Here is a 16,501-nt window from a genome sequence, read left to right on the forward strand (position 1 = left end):
TATGAGGTCAGCACTGATTAGCTGTGTGTATGTGGTTGTATGAGTGAGAAATGTGTGTGCAGAAGTAGTATTAGTAGCAGCATGTATAAAACTATGTATGGGGCATTTTTATTCTTTTTTTCTTTGCTTTGGTTTTGTTTGCAGACAACACATAACACATTTATGAAATCCAAAACAGCAGACTTTTTGAGAGATAGAGCATACTGGACCAATTTTCATAATTGACCCTGATGTTTTTACACTCCATTAACCAAGATGGAGATAGGCTAATTAGAAACAAAGAATTAAAATTATTGAGTCATAACAGCAGACAAATTTATACAAATCACATCATTAAAGGCAGATTTTATTCAGCGTGCAACATTAGTGGATTTTTAAGTTAAAAGATAAAACAGTGCATTATGCTATTCATATTTTACTTCTTATGATTTTATTCACATTTACCTCATATTTAGTCATTATATTTAGGCTCAACATTTTGTTCAGATTAGCTGTATTTACTGCAGTTATGACTTAATGATGTTTTACCTGGTGAAGCATTCAGTGAAGACACTACTAACGAGTGATGAAAAGTAGAAAGTAGAGTTTTAATTTTTCATAAAAATGATTAGATTAGTATTTATGATATCAAGTGTGAACTAGTTACAAATTATACAAACTATGCATGTGTTTGTCCTTTAAATGATCTATTTATCCTTTCTGTTACACAATTATAGGTCGAAATTACGCTGAACCATCGCTTTAAGTTTCACTTGCTTTCACTCACTCTAATCCAAGTAACTGGACAATACAATACTCAGCCACTTATCAAAGCTCCCTAGGGTAAATATTTAAATAAAAACACCTTTTCTATCACTCGTCTTTTGCATCTGTCCAACCATTTTTCCATAAAATGGGTTAATAAGGAATAATTTACGTCTGCTCAGGGAGAGTATACATTTTAAATTTACCTCTATGATGTCATTAACTCATGATGAAACACAATTTTTACAAAGTCATACAGTGAATGTAACTGTCTACACTGCCACTCTATAATCATACATCAAGTAATATGAGCCTTTTTTACCAATATAACAACTTAATACTGCTGTCAAAGACAAACAAAGCCACAGTCAGTTAGTACGACCCCTTCAGCCCACATATTTACTATAATCTGTTACCTGAATATATAACCCAAAACTGCATAGGTGGTATAAAAAAAGCAATTGAAAAATAAAGAAATAATTATTATTATGTTTTGTTATTTTGAACCGAGGGTCTGTGTGAGCCTCTCTTTTTTTTTCAGAGCTTCCACACATGACTCACCATTACCTCAGGTCCTCTCATCCAAACCAAAACAGCAAAGGAGAGAAGGGGATTTAAAACAAAACAAAAAATGATGCTGAGCGAGACAGAAAGAAAGTGGAGGGCAGAGGGAGGAGGAGGAGAGGTTAGGCTGATGGCTACCTTGAAGAAGAAGAGAATAAACCATTAATAACATTCATCCACTTTGCCAATTTTGTTGTGCAATTATTTCCAATAGGCTTACTACTTAGAAAACACAACAGAATAATACAAGCACATACTGTTGATGCAAAAACAAGAGAGCATAGCAGCTCTGTGAGGCTGGCACAGTGGAGATATGAATGTTTGTGGCAGATATTATGGCAACTCATCTTATAGTTAAAGAGACATTTCACTAAAAGTCACAAATGTCAACATTCTGGTGGTTTAAGTTGAAAAGTCATCTGAAAAATCCTCTGGGGACCATGAATGCAGGCAATTTTATGGCAATCCATGAAATAGTTTACACCAAAGAAGCAGATGAAACAACTACCACTTCCATCCCTCCAGCCACGCAGCAAGCAAGGCTAAAAGAACAAAACAAGACCTCCGTATTAAAGCTCACAAACTCTTCAACCTATCCTATTAACACAACCAATGAGGTGAAAACTACATAAAAAACAAGCAGAGAGAATGAGTAACCAAAACCATCCGGCTCTCGAGGGTGCTGTTAATTAGTGCTACACCTCTCGGGGGGGCTGAACAAGTTGGACACAGCGCTTTACTACAAAGACTGGTCTAAAGAGATGAGACCTCTCTGAGTCAGCAAGGTGATGATCCAGCTCTGGTAATTTTGAGGTTGCAGTTAGTGGTGCTCAAACAGAAACAACACAATAAAATGGTTAAACAGCTTTTAAGCTTGACTGCATCGTCTTTTGACCCCGAGTGAAAAAGTGGTGAGACGAGGGGCTACATTTTCATCACATCTGCCTTCTGCAAGGGGCACGCATTCAACACTTTCAACCAGGGTAGAAAAGTGAAGAAAATTCCTTTTGAAAAGTAATTTAGTGAAGGTTGAGAGTAGGTCTACAGATAGAAATGTTGCCGACTGCTTCAAATGAGCCTGTGTGTGTTTCTGTTAAGCTATGATCATAATTAAATACGTTAATGGACACTATCAATGGACACTTATGGCAGGTTCATTACATTAAGCTTCATACTATGGCATGAACACAAAAAAAGGGAAATGGCTTCAAATGTAATTGTTCATAACAAAGACAAGAAAGGTCAGAGCCGAAGTGTCAATTGGATGGAAAAATCAAGAAAAAAGCTTTCTGCATGTGTGTATGAGTGTGTGTGTATATATATCTCTGTGTGTGTGTGCATGAGTATCAAATTAAAGCTGCAAACAAAAGCACTGCTGACTTTGAGAATGACTTAATGATCGAGCACAGCAGGCTGACAGACCCATTGTGCATCGGTGCAGAAGAGTGTGCTGGTGAGTGTATGTGTGTGATATTTGAGAACAAAGGACCAAATTAAGCAACAGAGGTTTAATGAACTTAACTCTTTCAAGTAAACACACAGCCTGAGTCGCACTGAGCTGTTGATCACTTTGCCATTTACGGCTCATTAACTGTTAGAGCTCATCGATCATTCAGCCCCTCTGTGGCTGCTGGAGACAGTTTGTAGTCATGTTTTTCACAACTGTACTAGACACACTTCAGTAATTTCATATTCCTCATGGTAAGCTGGGGAAAACTGCATTTTATATATGAAGAGCAGCTAATAAAGTGAAGCTAAGTACGTTTTCTTGCTTGTAATACAAAATCATGTGTGCTCGCTGGTTTTCCTTCATTAATGTGAGACTTCTATTTAGTATCTTATTTAGCAGTTTTGATGTCCAGAGGAGAACTGTACTTTTGTTTCAGTTGAACTCAAAGACAAGGGTTTGAGAATATTTTATGTTCCTGTTAAGAGCCCACCATACCAAATCTCAACAAGCTACAGTTCGGGTTAATGCAGTATAAATTCTTGGCCACTTGGGCGCAGTGAAACGAGCAAGGCAATATCAGCACATTATCATCGTATAAAGTTGATATAGTGAATGAGTCAGCAAACAATTGCCTATCCACACACCAAGCACACACAAAGCAACATTAGCTTTCATTTACATTTGTGTTTCTGTCCATCTAATATATGTACAGGAAGCTCATTATTAGCTCTAATTCAAGCTCTGCATTGGTCCTCTTTAGCTGCTTATACTCCACTGTGTTCACCTGCTAGGCATTAACTTTGTCTGCCCACTGTTTTGTGATTAGCTGGTAGTGTACTGTGTGGTTTTAGAGCTTTTATGTTGAAAAAAGCTACATTTTCTTCTAGAAATGTAACGTTGTGGACAGTAAAACTAAAACAATGAGCTAAAAGAGGCTCAAATGTTACCTATGTTATACAGAGTGAAGGGGCACTGTAGAGTCAGGTGATTATTCACTGCAGATTCATCACTATGACGGACTCCTTTTACTACACATCAATTCACCCATTGTATATTGTATGCAGAAATATTGATCAGTGCAGCTTTAAATGTTATCAATAGCAATACTGATAACTAGACAAAGACATGAGACTAATACCCATATTGACAAATACAGGTTTTTCCCTTGAAATGACATTAAAAATAACATTATAATGAGTGCAAAATCTAATCTACTGCAGTATTTGTACATCAGGAGCAGAAGCAGTGCAAGTATTTACATTATGGTGCGTATAAGAAGCTGTGAAGTGTTCCAGAAACTAAGCAGCTTCCAGATGAATAAATACGGACCTGAGGATTTGTGCCTGTTTGTTACTGACTTGTCGCAGGAAGCACTGCATAATTCATGGAGGACAACTGCGTCGACAGTTGCACTGCTTTTACATAACACTACATTGTGCTTGGCACTCTGCACCGAGGGCACAGAGGGAATATCTTCACCAGTGATGTCCAACATTACGTAAACCGTAGTTCCGTAGCATCAACAGCAGCACCAGTGATGGATTGGTTATAAATAGGCTTTTTATCCAATTGCCCACGCAGGTGGCTGACACCTGCATACTTTGCTGCAGGGCCGGAGATTTATTGTATAAATGTAAGGTTGGTGTTAAAGAACGGTTCAGGATTAATTTTTCGGAGAAAGAGAGAAATAAGAAGGAGAGAGACAGATGTGGAGAGGAAGGAAGGAAAGACCTTTTATGGTGTGCAGGGGGAGAAAAAAAGAGTTTCCTTCACTTTCTTGTCCTCATTTCTCTCTCCATCCCCCTGAAATCTCACATTTCATTCTCTCCATTTTTCTGATTTTTGCTCGTCACCCCCCTCACCCCCCTACCTCCCCCTCCTGTAACATTAGACTCTCATTCTCTCTCTCTCTCCCTCTCTCTCACTCACCCACTCTCTTTTTCACTGGCATCCTTTGAATTCTGTGACTCTTTGCCTTCTGTACCCACATACATATATACTCCCTCTTTTCTCTCATTCTCTCTCTCTTTCTCTGTAAGCCACTTGTTACCATGGAAACCCCACAATGGGCCTTATAAAGCTAATAAGTAGAGAGAAGCAGGAGGGATGAGGAGAGTAGCAGAAGAAGAAGAAGGAGGAGGGAGAAAATAGAGAAAAATTAAATGGAAAAATAAATGGGTGCCAATCTATTCCTGGTGTTTGGAGCTTCAGGCAAGGGGAGCGAGGAAGAGACACATATAGAGACACAGAGAGGTACATATATTTAGAATGCATTATAATTTGTATTCATAATGTGTTCTGAGTGCTTATATAATGTGTTTCTATAAGTGTAGTAAACAGGTATTATAATTCACTAATTTAAATGCACCTTTTACATTGTTTGGCAGAGATTCAAACTCAATTATTATAACTCATCAAAGCAGAGTGAGGGACAGTAGAAGTGTGTTTGCATCAACAGCAATACAGTATGTGTTGTGCAGGAGATATAATGGGAACTTTTCAAATTTGTCAAGGAATAAAATCACAGCGTGTCCATCAGTGGAGTTTAAACACATCCAAAGAAAGGGAGAAAAATGTTGCTGTTACTTTTTTACTATCAGGCAAAGCTGCTCATATTTTAAGCTTTCACTCTACCAGGAAAAGAAAAATTGAGCTTTGTAAAATTGTAATCAACTAACAGCTGACTGAACATTTAGCACAGGATCCACAGGTGTGCTTGTTTACCTGCACATGTACAGATCTGCACTCTAGTGTGTTAAAAAGGCTATTGCTTTTTATTGTGACATATCTTGTCAAATAAGCAATATGATCTGATTTTCTTAGTAACAATATCAACATAGACTAATGTTACTAAACTATAGTGCAGGGGAATCTTGCTCTGTTATAATGATGTAATATAACAATTCTAGTGAGAAAAAATTAAAAGTTTTCTATAAGTTGTATTTGATTTGGCACCTTTTTATTGACTATTTTAAAAAAGGTTCATGATCTGTTGCAATAAAATCCTTTGTTTCTTTTCACTGTCTCAAGAAAAATGTTTAATTTCTCCTATATTTAACTTACTTTTTGTACTACATATTATACCAAAAAATCCCAATAAATATAATTTTAAATAATGAAAATACATTTGCGTAAATTTTATATTTTTATTTCCACATTGGGACATTTTTATTTTTAAAATTTCATCTGTATATCCTTATATACGTAGATATACAGGTTTCTAATTCTTAAATTTATTCTTATTGTGATTATTTATTATCAATCATTGCACACTGATCTTTTAGCAGTCTTAACTCTTCACCAGGCACCATTTCAAAAAGATTTCCATCCAAATTTTAAAATATTTTGCAAATGACCAACTGGATCACTGGGGAGGGGTATTTAAAATAAAGGGGCTGGTCATAAATAAGTAACAGTTCCTAAGTGGTCAGGACTAAAATGAGGACACATTTCCAGACACTTGGTGCAGCTGTTGGTATTCAAATATTATACATTTGTTTGTAGTTTGGTAAAACATTTCTCTAAAATGTCATGTTCATATTGTTACGTTGGACAGATTAGAGGAAAGTGAAGAAAGGGAACCTGAACTACAGATAAGTGCATGCATGTAACAGCTTCTCAGCGTGAAGGAGCACCGCTGGTAATGTAATTGAACAACATGACGTACATCTTTTTGTGTTATGGATTTTCTGAGAGTCAAAGTGGCCTTGATGCAAAAAACAGCATGATGAGTGGACCCTGAGTCAAAGTGACATCAGTATCAAAACACGTCACAGGTTCCACTATTGTTATCAGCATTCATATCAAAGAATGATCTCCTTCTTGTGGGTCATTGTTATCTTATGTCTCTACAATGTATGACTGTTTACTTTGATATAAGTCAGCTAATGTGGTAAAAGTAAAAAGGAGAGCTGTCTAGCACTGTGATTAATATTCCTTCTTAGTGTTTGTCCTTAGAAGACATCAGTGTCAGGCCTGCAACACACTCTTGTTACATTAACACTACAGCAATGCTTCAATGGGAATAGTACATGAAAATGGCTCATTCAGTTTTACATCTGCATGTGTCTATGTGTGTGTGTGTCTATGTGTGTGTGTGTGTCTGCTCGCACCTGTGGACTGGTAATGAATGTGTTTTTCGTTTGAGGCACTACACAGATCAAAGTCTAGCTGGGCCTCTGAACTGTTCCTGGATGAAACAAACTCACACACACACACACACACACACACACACACACACACACACACAGAAAATGCCTCCCGCCTGATCCACTTCCCTTGCTCTGCCTCTACTTTTGGTGCCAGATAGCAGCGGGTGTGAGGGACAGTTGGCCTGAAACCCAGGTGAGAGAAGGAAGTATTCACAACTATGTCGCCAGCTAACTATCGCTTATGTCACCACTTTGCCATGACAACAAGGAATCAGATTTTTCTATGGTAAAAGAAGAAGCGAGTGGGTAGGAAATGATAAAAAAGAAAAGGTAAAGAGCTACAAGCAGAGAATCAGTGGTTCAAAAGAGCAGTTTGGGGACACCTAGAGCTCCTATAAACCCTTCTACAGTAATCCAGTAGATAGAAAAACTTCATAATTCCAATAAAATTCAAGTTGATTTTACATAACAAATGCTGTAATTATTCTAATGCTATTATCTGTCTCCATACAGTTCAGTAATAAATCACAAGTACAGTTATTTGTTGTATTTGTGAGTTTAAATCTTAGCAAACAGAGACTCAAAAGGACCTATTTATGGTATTTTTAGATCCATGATATAAAAACAGTCTTAAGTAAACGCATAGTGAGATTAAAATGTGTATGAACATGTTTGCATTATTTAGTGTTTATATTCCCCTTTGTGTAACGCAAGCATAAATAAAAGTACAGAAAAATGCATATGTGAAGGTTTATGATGCAACTGTCCTGCTTATGAGATGCTTATGTTACAACAACTCCTAGAATATTACTTTTTTTTTTTGCCTTGCATTTTTGCTGGTACAAACATGCAACAAAAGACCCTGGCTGGAATTGAACCAGAGATGTTGCAGTCGTGGCATGTGTAGAAGCGACTCAGCTACCGAGGCGCTCCATGGAGGAGAAACTTTTAAATTCAGCAGGGGTGGATGTCATTAGATGAAGCCAACAGTGTTTCATCTGTTCTGACAGTAAAAGAGACCCCCCACAGGACTAACAGAGCATCTTTTACTGATGTGTTGGAGCTTAGTTTTTAAGATATCAGGTAGGTGAAATTGAACAAGAATCAGAATAAAATCATTAAAATGTCTCATCTGAAAGCCAACTGCATTTGGCATTTAATAGCACTTGATATACCTCAGAAACCACGTCACAAGAGCTTTATTTTTAGTTCACTGACATTGCTGTGATCAGTGAATTTCCTACAAAAGGATGAAATAAATCTGTGTAAATCTTTCGAAACAAGTTGAACTTTGAGTTAAATTGATTTAAACAGACAATTTCTACCATTGACCAATAATAACCCATCTCAACAGTACTTCTCTTAAAAGAAACATGTGGTTTGGTAGACAGTCACAAGACAGGAGTTAATAGTACAAATATGTCACTTGATTGAAGGGTATGATCTTATTGTCCCATTACTGACGGAGCTAACTAGCATGCTAACTCCTCATGGCCTAATGTGCATAGGTTTGTGAATAGCAGCAATAGCCCAATCCTGTCCACTTGATGAGTCTTACCTGTGAGCTGACAGTCGTCGTTGGAGCCCGCAGAGTCCTCCTGGTTGGGGCTGAGGGGAGGGCTGGCAGGGGGGCTGGTGCTGAAGCTGGCGTAGCCGAGGGACGAGCTCACCTCACTGGGCTCGCAGCTGTGGTTGACCGGCCTCTGGACGTCCAGGGACGAGGACAGAGAGGTACGCTGCTTGGGCTGGATGGAAGACAGGAGGAGGACAGGGAAGACTGTTAAAGACAGTAAAGTGAGTTTTCTGTTTCTCCAACTGATAGTATTGTATTGTGTGTTTTCTCTGTTTTTTCAATTGTTTGCTTTTCCTTTCATGTGACATTCATATATTTCAATGTTATACATTAAAAATAACATAAAACCAAACCAAAATCAAATACATAGCTCCTAATCAGAAATAGACCAAATCTGAAGTAACAATTTCATTTCTTCTTTTACTTTGACCTAAAATAACAAAATCAGTATGTTGTGATTCCACTTTTACAAACTTAGTCACATTTAAATGTTATACTGTCAAAAGGAATTATGATGTAAACGATGATAATAAGTATTTAGCTCTGGAAAATTGTGGTGTTGCAGCTGATAATTATGTTTCATTATACTCAATACTCAATCATTATTCAAATCTTCCAAGTGACCAATTTTAAGTGCTATAGGCAGAAACCTTTTTAAAACTAAAAGCACGTTTTAACTTGTACTTTATGTCATTTCATTCATTTTGCTTTGTTTCATGGGACTTTATTGACTTTATTTAGGTATAGCTATTTGCCATGCTGCCATTTAAAAAAAAAAGAAGTAAACTTGATCTACATTAAACAATATAGAGAAATAGCAAGATTGTAGGGTATGTTTGTGTATACTTTAATTGATGACACTAAATCCAATGACACAGTCACATTATTTGGGGACATAAAAGATGATCCTCACAAAGTAGACTATTACATTTTAGGATTAAGACTGTTTTAATGTAAGATTAGCTTGGGATTCATCATGTGGTGGCTGTGGTTAAGGTTGGGGTGAGTCTCCAGGGAAGTAATGCAGTGTCTGCCAAAGTGTCAAAAACACATATTTTTGTATGCTCATGCCTCTGAGTATGACTCATTACTTTTGACACCTCACTGATGAAGTAAGAAAAAGAAGGAAGAAGTACACAGGTAAATAGATATATGGACAAAAAGAGAGATATAGCTGCAAGTAATTATCATCTAAGTGAGAGAGTTAGACAGAGAGACAAAGCGAGGCAGGAGACATGTGAAATTGTAGACTGACATCTGGTAAACACATCTTACATAATGAGGCATTTACAGCACTCAACAACCTGCTGATATGCTTCACAAACAGCATAGGCAGTCAAAAAATTGCTGATGTGTACGTGCACGAGCATGTGTGTGCACGACCCAGATGATGTAGACAAAGTGTATCAATACAGTGAACCATAAAGCCAGAATAACATCCTGAAATACCGAGAGACAGACACATGACAGGACAACCTTCACAAGACCTTTGCTTACTTATGTGTGACTCAAGGAGGATTGCTACTGAGAGAAAGAGAGAAGGGGATAGAATATGAAAGGAAATGAAAGCAGAGAAGGAGAGAAAACTCCTTTCCATGCACAGCACTCTCAAATTGGGCTTTGAAGACTCTTTAGATCAACTGAGCTAAACTGAGCTAAACTGAAATGAAAAACAAAAGCAAAACAGGAGCAAGAAAGTAGACTGAGCAAGGGAAGGGTATGAAACATGAAGAGCATTGTACGAGGAAAAATGAAAAACAGTGAAGGTAAAATGACGCATCGAGTGAAAATTAAGGTGTAACAAAGAAAAACGAAAGAACACAGAAAAGAAGGAAATGGCAGGAAAAGGTAATAATTCCAAGCTGGAAAGGATACAGGTTTGATAGGGAAGGATGAAAGAAGGGAGGAAATGTGTACAGTAGGGTAAAAAAAAGGAAAAGCGTCATGTCATAACAAGAAAGAAAGAGAAAGGAAAGTCAGAAGGGAAGCAGAGAGACGAAGGGAGGAACATTAGCATTATGGGAAATGAAGAAAGAAATGGTACGACCTCACATTTTTATATTGAATGTGAAACAATGAATGCTGGGGAAACAGCTCTATAGAGAAAAAAAGATTCTATTAAAGGAATAATCCACTGAAAAATACAAAAACTATAACAAGCAAACCTTTCGAGGTCACTTAAGCCTGTATTTTTTTCCTGCCAATTAGTGAACCAACAGAAGTCACACCAAGACATTTTCTAACCCACAATTTTGTATTTTCAACAATAATTCATGTTTAATAGTCATGCATGGAGGAGCACAGAGGGAAGCACAGATACCACAGCAGCAGACTGGAATGCGGCAAGATCAAGCTTTTTTTTCTGTGCAGAGATGGTCAGTGGGGAATAACACCACAGCAGCAGCAACCCACAGGCACCAGGGATGTTTAAAGGACCAATGCATCAACCAGACAAGATCACAACAGCCCAGAAAGCCGACGGGGAATAAAGACGATGTATGAAACCAACAAGGGAATCACCCTGACTCGGCAGGAGGAGGAGGGACATTACAAAAGCTTGCTGTCACAAATTAAAGGTTTTTTTTTGTTGCTGTTGTTTTTTTTTTTTTTTAAATCTATTATTTTTTTAAATTAAGAAACACAAACTAAGAGAAAAAAAATCATACCAAACCAAAATGTGCCTGCAGGAATACAGAGCCTGCAGTGTTTACTAAAAAAAGGACCCAAAATAAATTAGAGGAAACAGCGATCAACCCCAAATGATGGAACTGCTATGATGTGACTCTGTGGTATTTCAAAGTGGGAGGTTGAGGCTGCGTGCGTCTTCTTTTACAAACCAACCAGTGTTTAATGACTTCAACTTCAACTCTGCAATTTCATCTTCCTCTATTCATCGTTTAACCATCTCTTTATTGCAGCACTTATCTCTGCTTTGTCTCTGTGTGTTTGACTTCTGCTTCTTTCTAACAAACTAAAGGCATCTTCTCTCTGGAGTTGTGCTTATTAGGAGTTAGCACATGCACATTAACACACACGCACACACACGCACACACACACGCACACACACACACACACACATTGACAAATACAACAAAACACACACATGCTGTAGCTCTGGTTGAGGCTTAGCGTTCACAATGCAAATGGGAGGCAGGCTAATGAACATGTCATGGCCGATTGGAAGGGGATTAATGAGCAAAGACACACAGATGTACACACACAAACACACACAAACGCGCACACACACAAGCAGAGGCGGGCAGGTCCTCCATGCCTGACAAAACTACTGCAAAAACCTTTTTTCCCCGCCTGACACAGCATCCCTGAGGGAAGACATGCTGTTTAATACTATACTAATGTGTGTATGTGTGTGTGTGTGTGTGTGTGTGTGTGCTTGGGTGCTGATAAATGACGCACCCATTAGCTAAAAATGTCATTCCTCAGTTGAGACGAGGTGAGATCCATTTTTTTGCAGTTTGAGTTTGCTTGCATGCATTCAAAATTGCTCATTTCTGTGTGAAACTGAGGAATTGAGTGCAGATTTATGAATAACATGATTATCAATTACCATAAAATTTTCATGACTCCCAGATCAGATAGAGTTCAGAAACAAGGACGTCCGCTGTTAATGAATGAAACTGCATAAGCACAATTCATAATTTAATTTAAAAGGATATGAAAAAAATTCTGCCATGTCTATTGATTTGTCTACTGGCTAACCAATTCTGCAATTTAACAGGAGCAGGAAACTAAAAGGTATCATAATGGTTCTAATTGATATTTTCAGTAGTTAGAGCAACTACTCTTTAGTTGCCAGTCAATAATGCAGAATATGGAGCAATACATGCTTTGTTTTGACAGTGTTTTTTATGTCTTTTGCATTCTCATCCTTTTCATGTCATTATGCCAGTCGCCTCACACATCCACAGAAGAAGTAAAAGGCAGAAAAAGCTCAGAAGAGCAGAGCAGACAACACATCAGCATGCAGAGGGGAAAAAAGAACAAGAGAGTGGAAAAAATAAAAGAAGTAAACATCGAAACCTCTTTATTTCCTCACATCCAAAAAGAAACTCCTTACAGCAACTTTTTAAAGTAGCATTCTACAATTCAGCTCAGGATTTGACTTTACTGTTTTCTTCTCATATATTCTGGCTTCCCCTCTCTTCTATTTGTTCTGTATTTTTCTTTTGATGAGCAAGCAACTTTCTCTTCCAGCAGAAAGTCAACTGTGGTGACCCTCTCAGGTGTTGACACAGTTTGAGCAACATTAACATATATAGTGTCCCTTCTAAACTGTACATTCCCTGTCCACAAACAACAAAGTACAGCTATTTGGTGCTGTCATCCCTCTGGCATGCTGGATTAAAGACATTCTTTATGGCCTTTTTGTTAACTGGAAATATAATCTGTAAATGTGGTGTACAGTAGATGCACTTGTTAGTATCATAGACAGTGTTCTAGTGTTAAATAATGTTCCAAGGGATAATCTCTTCAATTTTAGTCTTCTCAATTAAAGGAGATGTATCATGCACATTTCTATATTTATAATAGATGACTAACATTGACTCACATTTATGCTAAATAAGCCACATATGTCTGTTTCTGAATACAACTGAGTTTGAAAACTTATAGAATCATGCATTACTTAGAATATACAGTAAAACAGCAGTTCACATCATCACCTAAATCAATGTGTGGCATCTGTATCCTGGATTCAGTTAAATGTCATTTTCAAGATTGCAACCTCATAGCAAACAGCTTGATTTTGGTTATCACTTTTTAAATTTTTTTTACTCTCACCCATTATCTGAACTCTCCACTCTGTAATTCTGAGAGACAAGGCTTAACTTTAGCTCAGTTTGAACTGAATGTTGTGTTTTGTCCCATATACAGCAATAAAGCAGATTTCAGTCATACAAAGACCAGTCAAGGCTTGACTCACAACTAATGAAGGGAATTGAACTGCATGATTTATTTAAATAATCTAAATCCTTTTAATACAAGTGGGAAATACCAGGAAACAGCTCAGATGTGTAACTCTCACAGGAGAGCTTTTAGCATTAGCTTGAGTCCGTTCAATTAGCAGTGCATGACCCGCGTCTCTCCTCTGAGGCCACAGGCTGGTTGGGAAATCAACTCTCTTTAACAACCACTCACATACAAACACCGCAAAATGCTCAGAGTGCAGGTAGCTGTCAGAGCTGTGGTGATAAGAATGAGCTGAACAAGGTAAGTGAAGCTCAACATATCTTTTTTTCACATTATGGTTTCTCCATTTTCACTCTTTTTTGCTTCTTGGCACTTTTTCCTGAGTCAAACAGCTATTATGATTGATTGATTATGTGTGCATGTATGTGTTTGTGTTTGTGTGGTGTTGGTACAGCTTGCAACACAAGCTCGATAACAAGCTGGTATGAATGAGTCCCACTCATTACAGTTGTATAGTCCATGTACTGTAGTTATACACAGATTTGGGGATATTTACTGGAAGATTATCTGACTGGAGCAGAGAGAGATCATCAATGACAGCGTGTGTGTATCCGGCACAAACACAGCCTCAGCGGCTAACTGATTGACGAGTGTGAGCAGATTAATGAGCTCTACACGCCGGAGTGATTAGTGATCTCTGTTTGTGCCTGTTTCTGTTTTATTAAAGATTTTCTGGTGAAATTGGCTCTTTGCAGGTTTAATAAATTGCATGTTAGGAAATATATTAAAATGCTGATTAAATAACTATCTCACACCAATGAGCCATCATGTTAGGGGTGCAAAAAACAATTACTTGTATTTTCCGTTAATCTTTTGATGTTTCATTAGATTGTTTAGCCTATAGGAGAGCGCAGAGTGCAAGATACTCGGTTTGAAATGATAACATCAAACAGAAATAGTAGCTCACATCTGAAAGGCTGGAGACTGAAAGGGTTTTGTATGCTTGGTATTAAAAGATAGTCAAAATTGTTGATTATGTTTCTGCCGATCAACTAATTGTTTGACACTACTTGATATACACTGCTATATCTGCTTACTGTATGACTTTCTTTTGGATAGCGTGTTGGCAAATAATTCACTGAATGTATCTTTTTCACAACTCAATTGTTGTACAGTTACTTACATTTTTGTCCTAGTTTGATCAACCATCGTCTTAGAAAAATAGATACAAATTTGTCTGTTTGGCTTCTAGACCAGCTACTTGTTTACTTGCCATTTTTAAGCTAGCAGCTAGCTTAAAAGTCACCTTTGTGAGTTTGAGGTGTTGCCTAGCAGCAGGATTTATGCAGTAGTGCTATGAACCCTTTTATATTAGTCTTACATGAATTAATTGATTCAGTTGACTTTGTGCTACATTGTACATTGTAAATAACTTTAGCATGAAGCCAAGAGGTTGTGATGTGCAGCACGACAGCACCAGTGAATCTCCTGACCTGTACACAGAACTACTCACTGGGGACTGCAAATGTGATTGATTTTATGAGTCTTTGGAGCCATTTCTAAACACACCTGTGCCCATATTCTTTCAGGACAAGGAACATGTCACCCAGTGCAGCGGTGTTACTCACTGATGTGTTTTTAATACTTTTTGGACAACAGCAGTGGTCTATGGCACAAAGGGATAAGACATATCAGGCTTTGTAGTAGTAGGACTGATTCATCATACGTGAGGCTCTACACATGAGATTTGTTGATAATATAAAATATATAGAAAATCATCAGCCATGTCCTTGAATGCAATTTTAAAAATCTCGTACTCTCTGCTGTTCCCCTTTTATTGTTTTGAACTCTTACAGATTTCCAATGAGATTTAACCTAGCCGTATCTTTGGGCAGGTAGAGCCCGGCGGTCTTTGCTGTGGTGATCTTGTTTGTTTACTCTCATTATATTGTCATCTCAAAATTGCTCGACTCTAATGTTACTTCACCTTTAAAGTTCACTAGTGTGTGTTGGTAAAAACAAATCATCTCTTCAAGAAACAAACAAAAATCAATTCTTTTATTGAGGCCAGACTGAGTATAATGCTCCTTAAATGACTCGCTCAAAAGCACCTTGACCTCAGTAATTTGAGGAGTTCAGAGTATAAGTCAGTTTTCTTAAGATCTTAGAGAGGGATTTTAAACAAGGACCTCGTTCCAAGCCTTGTTCTCAAACCTCTTACAGGCGGCTGCTATCTCCTATGTAACAGCTGCCTTAAATTCAGTACATTTAACATCAAGTGTGTCTCTGTATCCTCTCAACCTCTATATGATGAAAATATCTATTATCTCTACATCTCCTTGAAGCACCACAAACCAGTTACCCTGTGTTATCTTCTCTCTCCACAAAGTAGGTGTCTAGCTGTGTGTATGTGGTCAGGAAAGCAATTGGCTCTATCATTGTGTGCATTCCTACATGTGTCCATACATATGTAATGATGTAGTCATGTCTTACAGAAGATCTGAATGTGTGCCATGCATACTATACTGAACATCCACATGCATGTGTGTGTGGCCCCACTATCACATGCCTTCACACTCCGAAAACAATGAAATAGGGAAGCTTTTCTCTATTATTGGGCCACACAGACACATATTTGCACTTTCCAGAATTGTTAAATCCTATCTTTGAGTATTATAAACTATTGTGTGGTGATTTAGCTTTTGTCTTTAAAAACATTCATGTGATCTGTTACTCCAAATGTTCATATTTTATTGTCTCACCTGTATCTTAAAAAATAGGGCCCCAGCAAATAAACCTTTTTTCTTGTTTTAATGCAGGGCTGATTTCAATCTGATTGCAGCCTAACCCTTACTCTAATCTTTACGTCAATTTAATTCTTATCTTAATCCAACATTTTTAAGGGCTGTGCACAGACGAAGGCCTATTAGAAGTCAAAACACAGCCTAGTGCTATGAGATTGTGGAAAGTAATCAGTTTCTCTTCTGTCTTTGAGATTGCATTATGAACAGTGGTATTAGCACAATAACACACAGCTCATACTATAACATTTTCCGCCTGGAGTGTGAGTTTTCACTATGTGTTATATAT

At 37.6% G+C, this 16,501-nt stretch overlaps 1 protein-coding gene across 2 annotated transcripts in view; it reads right to left on the minus strand.

The window, feature by feature from the left end:
- Nucleotides 1-16,501, minus strand: part of anks1b (ankyrin repeat and sterile alpha motif domain containing 1B) — a 122,153-nt gene that overhangs the window by 70,177 nt on the left and 35,475 nt on the right. For both annotated transcript variants that reach the window (XM_053314238.1, XM_053314237.1), the window contains exon 4: nt 8,468-8,654. The gene's annotated coding sequence lies outside the window, so the exon portion shown is untranslated. The remainder of the gene's footprint in view (nt 1-8,467; nt 8,655-16,501) is intronic.

This window comes from Scomber japonicus, chromosome 23, assembly GCF_027409825.1.
Source record: "Scomber japonicus isolate fScoJap1 chromosome 23, fScoJap1.pri, whole genome shotgun sequence".
Taxonomy (NCBI): Eukaryota; Metazoa; Chordata; class Actinopteri; order Scombriformes; family Scombridae; genus Scomber; species Scomber japonicus.